Below are 9,541 nucleotides of genomic sequence, written 5' to 3' on the forward strand. Positions count from 1 at the left end.
AAACGGCCGCAAAAGCGGCGATCATTTTTTATCGCCTGCTTGTTGATATGCCCCATAATCTCAAGGAGGTTCTCCGCACCTGGGGCGCTGTGAGAGGAGCGATGATTTGCATGATTTCACACAAAGGCATCAGATAGGTGTCAGATTTCTGATACTCATTCTCCTCATTTCTTTTTGGGACTTGTCTGATAAGCAGTACAATAGAGGAGGGCATTCAGATTGCAGACAGAAAGAGTATGTAAAACCAAAGAGGGAATCACAACGCTCGTCTGACGTAAAGACAAAAAAGGAGGAAAAACCGCCCCAATTTCAGAAAAAGAAAGTTGCGGCTAGAACCACAAAAATGCCATAAACACTGAGAACTCTCCTCCTGAACAGGAGTTGGGCGGTGACTCTCCTCGACAGCACAGCAGAGGTCAATATAGTGCATAGGAATCTCCAGGAGTTTCTGGCAGCAAGAGCAACTGATAACTTCATTACGGTGGAAACCCCAGATAGGCGAGTAGCCCCTCCAGACGGATTGTATAATTATAATATACAAATTGAGGGTGACATAAAGCACACAATTAGAATGATTTTCTGGGAAAATGTAACATTATTATGCAGTATCCTTTTAGCGGAGGTCGATTGATTGTCCAAATATCCCCACAAGGTGAAGATGTAATTCTTCCTTCATTTTCTGCACTTGCCCCGGAGGGCGCCAACAAACCTATGCCATAAGATGGGCTCTAGCACAAGCCCCAGCTTTATTTCACAATCATGTCAGCTGGGATACAGACTCTCCTTCTCATATAATACCCATAAGGTCCAGCCCACAAGTGCAACAATAAAATGGGGATGCTAAAGCACCTGTTAGAGAAATACTCTCCTAACTGGAGTACCAGGGAGTAATTTAACTGTGTCTCTCAAATACATAATCCCCTTTCTCCTGTCTTGAAACTGGATCATTCATATCACATTGTCTTTCACTACATACATTTAAAGAGTCATACAAGCACTTTTGCAATACAAAATACGTACAGTGTAGCACTTATAAATGATATAGTTTGTAAACAATACAACACAACCTTGGATATCTCCAATGTTTTTTTCTGCCACAATCTAGCACCTGAAAGCAAGGACTGGACTGCCTTCTTGGCGTTTATTTTTCGGCGTCGCTTTTCCCATTTGCCTAATAAAACATTTCTCAATGTCCTATTTTTAGGGTACAAACTTATGAGTGATGGAAAGAGCCTGCATCACACTTCTTGGAGAAGTGTGCTCTCCTGCAACCTCCGAATACACTTAAGAAACTGCAATCCTTGTTAGGATTACTTTATTTTTGGCAGAACATACATACCTGTTTATGCACAATGCATTAAATCATTTTATGAATGAATTAGTCCTGATTTCTCTGGTTCACATTGGAACGTACAGTGAAGTACTGGGTATTTTAGACCCAGCGGTGCAGGGACACACACCCTATGACTTCTGGGTTCACCCTGTTCCAGACCTACAGAAACACAGTGTCTTCTGGGTGAAGTCAAAGATCGTTTATTGGCTGCAGACCAATTACAGGTATCCTAGAAGTACAACAGCGTGTATGTTCTCAGGAGACTGCTGAAAATCTTAGGAACGGACTTCATCTTAAATACCCTTTTTCTTGCCTCAAGCATACATTCCTAGGTTTATGATATGGCCATTACAAGTATACATTACAAACGAAAAAGCAGAGTCATGATGACCATCCCACATTCCAGTTCGGCCAGCCCACAATGATTTACACAGTAAGGTTCAGATCCCACATCGGATGTCAATAGACCCCCCAATAAACATGAGCATCTCCTGTTTTGGGAAACAAGTCATAAAGCAGGAACAAGCAGGTGTGAAAGAGATTAGCCGGAGGGTTGTGTAGAATGAAAGGGTTTTATGATGGGTCAAGCCCTGATGCTAATCACAGGTGGACGGAGGAAGGGGAGCTCGTGAGACCAGTTTGACCTGGGGCAGCAGAGCCAGCTGCCCAGGTCACAGAGAAGTCAGAAGAGAAGCCCATGTACTGTGAGGCCCGTATTTACTCCATTATAGCAAGTGAGGGCAATGACAAGATGGCCACTGCTTCCAAAATGGAACCCGCGTAGTGAAGCAGAATAGCGTGTACACAGTGCATTCATAGCTAGAACGATATATAAAGCACTCGTACATACCGCATTAACCATTTGCGGTTTGCTAATACCAAGATAGACAGGGGTAGGGCCCTGTCCCCTACGCGGTCCCGAATATTAAAGTACGACAACAGACACACTCAATTCTTTACAAACGGATTTACTGGCAACACGCCACTTATGTACACGTGTAAATGCAACAAACATAGTCATCCATATAATTGCGGGTGCTGTTGGCTTCACCTATGTCACCTTTAACGAAAGTGAGACAGTACCGATTGCATATAAATTGCATCCACTAAAAAAATACTGGCAGCTGTGCAGATGGGCATTCTTAAGGAGCGGCCACTTGCACAGGCAAAAAGCATTATTGTCATTACTCCCGTTCCAGCCTTAGAGGCTGTCACAAAAGCTAGCATTCCATATGCAAAAGCCCTCCATCTTAGATGGATTCAATTGGCAACATCATTAACAGCTATGGATGTAGACTTTGTCTTTGACCCGCCTATACGGACACAAGAATTTCTTCCATATGAGCATGTCTATCCCATGTCTGGCAATGTTTTGCCACTTGAGCAGTATAAATTTATATTTTATACTGATGGTTTAGCCCAGCACCAAGCACCAACGGAAAATTCCATCCACAAAAAACTTGCCCACAGTCCTTAGGGGACTGCACCGTGCAGTTAACTGAACTTAAAGCATTGCTTCTTGCACTGGAACATACCGATCCCTAATTCCCCACACTGATAGTGTGTGATTCGTATTACTGTGTTCAGTCTTTTAATGACAATTTACATTATTGGTGGCAAAATAAATTCAAAGATTCTAAAGGCAACACAATAAATCGTAAATTGCTTTGGGGGCCACAACTCATATTATACATACACTGAGTCATCAACGTGTAGGAGCACATGTTGAAGGGAATTCTTTGGCAGATGAAGCGGCCAAATCAGCATTTGCAATTGCAACAGTTGCTGCAATTACTCGTTCTCAAACGAGAATAGATGACCACATACTGGCTGCCATTCATGCTAACCAAGACACACTCCTTTACCTAGGGGCTTTCCAGTTAAATATCTTTTAAGTGAACAACCTTTCGTTAGACAATTCCTGGGGTTGGTGATAGTCTGATTCCTAACCAAGACAGCAGACTAGCTTTAGTGATAGCTGCGCATGAAGGTGTAGCTTCTGCAGATGCAGGTGTGGCAGCCACAATTTTGTTGCTACAGCAACATTATTGGTAGCATGGCTTATAGCAGCAGGTCAAAAAATCTGTCCTTTGTTGTGACATTTGTTAACAAATTAAAGCTTCTACCATGGCTCGCCCACCGCAGACACATGTTGATTTCCAACAAACCTTTAGGCTGAATTTATTTGGACCATTGTGGTCCTTCTGTTTAGGATGGAGCGTTTAAATGCAGTTGATGCTTGCACTGTTATTAAGGATCTGCAAGTCTTGGTCAGATCACATGCATGCTGTACAGTCAACTCGGACCAGGGCCCTGCTCTCACTTCAAAAGTCTATCAGGATCCTATAGCTTCCCTGGGTGTAGAGTTCATTATTCTTCTCCATGTCGGCCAGAGGGTCATTCTGTTGGGGTAAAGATGAAATGGGACTTAAAGCAATCCTTAACTGCTAGAGTATTAGGTACAGGGTGTAGTTGGAGCCACCACCAATATAGCGGGGCAAAGATCCACTTAATAATATACCTAAAGATCTCGGAGTGGCCGGACCCCATATGAGGTCCTCTTTGGCATCAAAATGTACATTCCAAACCTTGAAAGTCAATAAATTGTTGTAGCAGCCACACCCTTAGACGTAAATGATCATTGTGCTATCTTACAGGATTTACCAAACGTCTGTGGCAGCCAATCCAACGGGCAGTTGAAGATGTCTGCTGCTGCGGGAATCAAGGAGAAGCCAGAACCTTCGGGCTGGATTCCAAAACCTGGGGCTCTCGTTTGAGAAAGGATTGAGGTGAAGAAGGAATTCGGCCTTTCATACTGTGCACCGGTACCATTCTTTAGCATCCAAAGGTACAAGAACAAAAATTCTGCCATTGCTTGCTGGTTCTAAAAGCAATCTTTTGGCCTCCATTGATCACATCAAGTTACATCATGTGGCAGATTCTAAACAGTAGGCCATGGGGAGTCGTTGGTAGTTCCTTAACTCTTCTCATTACCATACAGGAAATTTCTTTCCTGCTTGTGAGCACCACCAAAGCTGTTTCTCCCTAGCTTGGGGGATGCGAGGGAGGGGGGAGAGGCAGCAGAGAATGAACTTCAGTTAATTCCTAATTCCACTTCAAATACCAGCCATATGACTGAAGTGAGAACTGTACTTACTACTGCGTCTACTGCATCTGATGTCGTTCATTCTGAACCACTCTTAGTGGAACTTCTAGGGGCATATTAACAAGCCAGGCGATAAAATTATCGCCGCTTTAGCGACAGAAAACTGCCGCTAAAACGGCGATAATGGGCTTGATAATATGCTCTATGGAATTCCAATTGAAAACCATGTTAGATGTCCTTCACATCTAATGTGAATATTTCAGCTGTTTCAGTAACTGATGGAATTGTTTGTGAAAAAGTACCTCATGATATAGTTGGCCCAACAGAAATACTATAAATACCTTATGTTTTTAGGGTTTCTATGTGGGATGTATTTGTACCTGGGTTACATTCTGATGATTGGGATGTTGAGACAGTAAACGTTATGCTCACAGAGCTGGAATACTACACTGTTTTTTACTCAGAGGATCTTTATCTTAATTCTGCTAATTATGGTGACATTTTCTGTTACCATCATTATGGACATCACTATTTACATCAAGCTAGTGTTCAGCGCACACTTTTTAGTTATACACAATGGGAACATTGTCCGACTCCCCCAGAAGGGAGCTCAAAAACATTTAAGGATACATTTACATATTTTTCAGGATATGACACATTAGACCCAAATCGTTTTAATTTAAACATGTCCCTACACCACCAAAAAAGTATATGCTTAAACAAACCAAGCTGATATATCCAGATTTGTTTGCCACTCAATTAGCTGTAGAAGGCTACGATTATTGGAATGATACCATTGACATGAAATCAATTTAGGTTGCCAAACCTTGGTAAAATCAGGATACGGACACCTTATTTCAAACTTGCTTAATTCAAAAACACATGAGTTTTTTGAATGATACAGTTCAGCAGACTATGTGTCTATGATTAGCTAAAATTATAGACATGAATGCACCAAACATTCCTTCCATTGCACAATTTGTCATTTGCCAACATCGCACTAATTAAACTGAAGAACAACTCAATAGTATGATGCAGAATGGTACATTTTACTCCACTTTTTAAGGTCCTGATGGGTTGTTAATGTGGCCAGTGGACACAAATGTCTACTATGCTCATTTCTTGAATTCCACACAGTGATTTAAGGCAAGCAGAGCCGACCCTCGTTATTCCCACGCTTAACACCCAGGTCTTGTCACTACCTTTTCGGTAGGGAAATGGCGTCAGCAATGGTTGGTACATTCCACACTGTCTCCAGTAAAACAATATCTTTCTCTCCTGTCAGAAGACATAGACCCGGCTGATTTCATATTGGGTCCCAAGTCTCCACGTTCAAAAAGATTTATTTATGCCACATATAATGAAATTTGGACACTATCACAAATAGAAGCTGCTGCATGATTAAGACAAATTGATCAAGATAATTTGCATGCTATTGTTAATAATAGTATTAATACGTTTACAATCTGAATAATATTGTGTCATCTGTTATTGATATTATGCAAAGTGGAATGTCTTCGTTGTACCATGGGCAAAGTCAGCTTAGATTTATCATGTGGTTTAGTTGGACACTTCAGGTCCTCAGAAGTGGCTGTTACTTTAATTTAGCATAGCTATTCTTGCCTTTCAACTTGACATGTTAACAACAACTCATCACCAAGAACGATGCCACATACACAATGTAACATTTCAAGAAGTTAGAACAGCTTTCATTTAAAATAGCAGAGACTCCCTCTGCTCCCTGGTTAATATATGGCATAATATTTTTGCTAATTTCAACATTTCAGTTCACAGCTTGCATGAAACATTTCCCAGTTGGTAGGCATGAACCCCCTAGAAGGCAGCTTCATTCATGAATTGTGGTCACTCCCATTCTCTTATTGTTGTGAAAGAACCAGTAAAGAGGTTTCTGCTTACTGGAAAGGAATGCAACACTCCTGTTTGTCGCCCACTCGTCTGTAAACATGTTACCATTCATGGCATATGTAATGCTTCGGTGGCAAATTTGGCTTTTCTAAAAAGGAATACCAGCCTGTTCAATTCTCACCCGCATCACTGTCCTGTCAAATGGAAGCTATGTAATGTTCGACCAAGGCTGTTGGCGCATGAAGGATTCAATATATTTTATCAGTCTCCCAGATAGTGACCTGTTGGAATAACGTGCTATTTCCTACCACACAAGGGGGTTTCGATGCCTCATTGTGACTTTCAATTTATACTTAGGGCAGATTTTAACAAGCTAAGAAAACTCAAATGCCCATTGTTTCAAAAAGATGTAGCATTAACATCTGCCCGAGAAATCTTTAAATTGCAGGTTGCAAGGACGTCCAGTGGAATACAGTTCTTGTTAAACACTAATCTCCCATTATATTTTGGTGAGCTAGTGCACTGGATTTTTAATGCACCCAATACTGCTGGCATAGAAAACCTTTTTACAGTTATTGGGACTGGCTTAGTCAGATCCTTCCAGAAAATCTTTGACGTAATACTGGCCTTTACACATTCCCTTTTTTCAAGTGTGTTCAGGGGCATAACTTTGGTGTTATTCCTCATTTGTGGTATTTTGGGTCTATTTTTGCTTCTCAGCAATGGATGTGACTTTTCGAAGCCCTAATTTCAGCACTAACTGAGGGTAACATCCAGTAAATAAGAGCAAAACAGACAATGGCACATAATCCACTCATTCTGCACGAGACATTGAGGAAAATGAATATGCAGAAAACATTATAAGTATTTGGTCATTTGGGCTGATAACATGTCTACCAGTGGGTTGCATACATTGGCCAATGTAGGGTGGAGTCCAAGGTATGCTGCGAGTCAGCTCCTGTAGGTTCCTTGGGCTGGCTGGCTGTAACAGGGGAGGCCAGAAGCACCAAGAAGGGCTCCAGGCTTCACTAAAGCTTTGAAGAAATGGGCAGTTTGCATCTCCATTGTCGAGCTGTCAAGACTGGTCTGGTCATGTTGAAGAGTGTGACCTGCTGTGAAGATGTTAGCTTCAGGGCAGTTTGGTTTTATATTTACAGAAAGAAACAATGTCAACTGCCAATCATGTCAAACACTTTACCAAATTTGAAAACATTGCTACTCAGGTTGGAGTGATTTGCTTCTTTTCTGAACAAATACGAGTGTTGATGGCCAGAGCAGCCTCGTCTGGGTCCCAGCATACCTTGCAAAGGCTACTTGCACTCCAAAAAAGGATTCTGGAAGAAAACCATGTGGAACTCACCCTGACTGCCCTTGAAGGAGAAAAAGGATGAAAAAGTGGGAGATAAAATGTATTCTGCTGGAAATTCAGGATGACTTTTCCACAAAGGGAGATGTTTCTTTATTAACACAGTACACCCACAAATAGGGGCTCCAATAGTAATGGCAATCACTCTTTGAGTGTGCACTCTCTGGTGTTCATGATCACTTATTTTGCTGTTTATAATCACTCTGGAAGCAGCGGGGGGTCCTGGTCCTGGAATCTCTGGTCTTTTCACAAACCAGCCATGGATTTTAGCTCTCAGTCGCAAATGAAGTAAGAGTCACAGGAGGTGGATGGCACACAAATTACTAGGCTCCAGTTAAGTTCCAAGAACTAAGACTAATGTGCCAGTACTCTAGAGGGCAGCTCTCCCTTAGGACTAGTGGAGCAGTGAGTCATATTTCGAGTCTCCTGTGTTCCTGGTGACTTAAAGAGTGTACCCTGTAGAGTACAACTGCCACTGTTTGGGGTGCCCCTTAAACTGAGGATCTCAAACACAGTCAACGTTTAAAAAATACACATATAAGGACAAAGATTTCCTGACCTCACATTGCATGCTGGGAAATCTCCTAAGAGTATTACCCCATAATATCACTAAACATGACAGATAGTCTCATGGAACTGAACTTCATTGTGAGAAGGATTGAGGGGTGAGGTATGTGGAACAAGGAGGAGGCATGATGGATGTTGAGTGAGGAGTGACCGGAGAAGATTGAGGGACCATTATTGAGGGTGGAGATGAGTCAAGAGGGATGAAGCTAGCGGAATTAAGTGTGGAATGAGAAGTGGATGAGAAGTGAGGGATGAGAAATTGGTAAAAAGTGATGGATGAGAAGTGAGGATGGAGTCTGAGGGATATGTGAAGAATAGGTGATGAGGCTTAAGCGATGAGGACTGAGTAATGAGGGACAAGGATGGAGGAATGAGGTCTGAACTTTGAGAGAGGACTGTGGTATGAGGAATGAGAGACTGATGTTTGGGCAAGGCAGAATGAATGAGGAGTGCATGATGAGGTGATCACAGGGTTCCTGCTGTCCATCAGCACCATGACACATAAGCCATATCATCATTAACAACAGCTAGCATTGTGCGGGAAACATGGGTTTGACTTTGATGGCAAATTTTGGTCGCACTTAATGTGGATGGGACCCAGCTTCTACTTTTGTTTTGGTCTCCCTCTGATTACTGTGAGTGGCTACTCACTGCAGGCATAACAACCAGTAGACCACCTGCTTGAAGAGTAGATTAGACATGCTGGCACTTCCTAATTTGCATTATAGTATCTCACATAGGTATAGTGAGGAAACAGTTGAAAGAAAATAAAAATAGATTAATTAGTGAATTGCTACAGTAGGGACATTTGTTGTAGCCTTTCAGTTTTTGTTTTGCAGTTCAGGGATTTACTGCCAATGGGTGGCCTTTCATCCAGGTGGCGCTGTGGAAGTTGGTTTTGGTGGTTGTGGGTTTGTTGGTGAGGGAGAGGATCAGCTGGAAGTCGTCAGTGTAGGAAACTATGTTGAGTCCGTGGCTTCTGACTATGTCTGCGAGGGGAGCCATGTAGACGTTTAAGAGGGTGGGGCTCAGGAAAGAACCCTGGGGCACTCGGCAGCTGACCTCTTTAGGTTCCGAGAGGAACGGGGTACTCTTACTTGCTGAGTCTGGCCAGTGAGGAAGGAATGGATCCAGTCCAGTGCCTTGTTGCGCATGCCGGCATCGTGGAGTCTCGTGATTAGGGTGTGGTGGGAAACAGTGTCGAAGGCAGCCGAGAGGTCCAGTAGGATGAGGGCTACAGCCTCACCCCTGTCGACGAGGGAGCGAATGTCATCGATGGCGGTGAGGAGTGCGGTCCCTGTGC

At 42.7% G+C, this 9,541-nt stretch overlaps 1 long non-coding RNA gene across 3 annotated transcripts in view; it reads left to right on the top strand.

The window, feature by feature from the left end:
• The window catches only part of LOC146859369 (uncharacterized), a 245,347-nt gene that overhangs the window by 102,173 nt on the left and 133,633 nt on the right, over nt 1-9,541 (top strand). For 2 of the 3 annotated variants that reach the window (XR_014980097.1, XR_014980099.1), the window contains exon 3: nt 3,991-4,181. The exons of the other annotated variant lie outside the window; for it this stretch is intronic. This is a non-coding gene — a long non-coding RNA (uncharacterized LOC146859369). The remainder of the gene's footprint in view (nt 1-3,990; nt 4,182-9,541) is intronic. 3 annotated transcript variants of the gene reach the window in all.

This window comes from Triturus cristatus, chromosome 3_2 (assembly GCF_964204655.1).
Source record: "Triturus cristatus chromosome 3_2, aTriCri1.1, whole genome shotgun sequence".
NCBI lineage: Eukaryota > Metazoa > Chordata > Amphibia > Caudata > Salamandridae > Triturus > Triturus cristatus.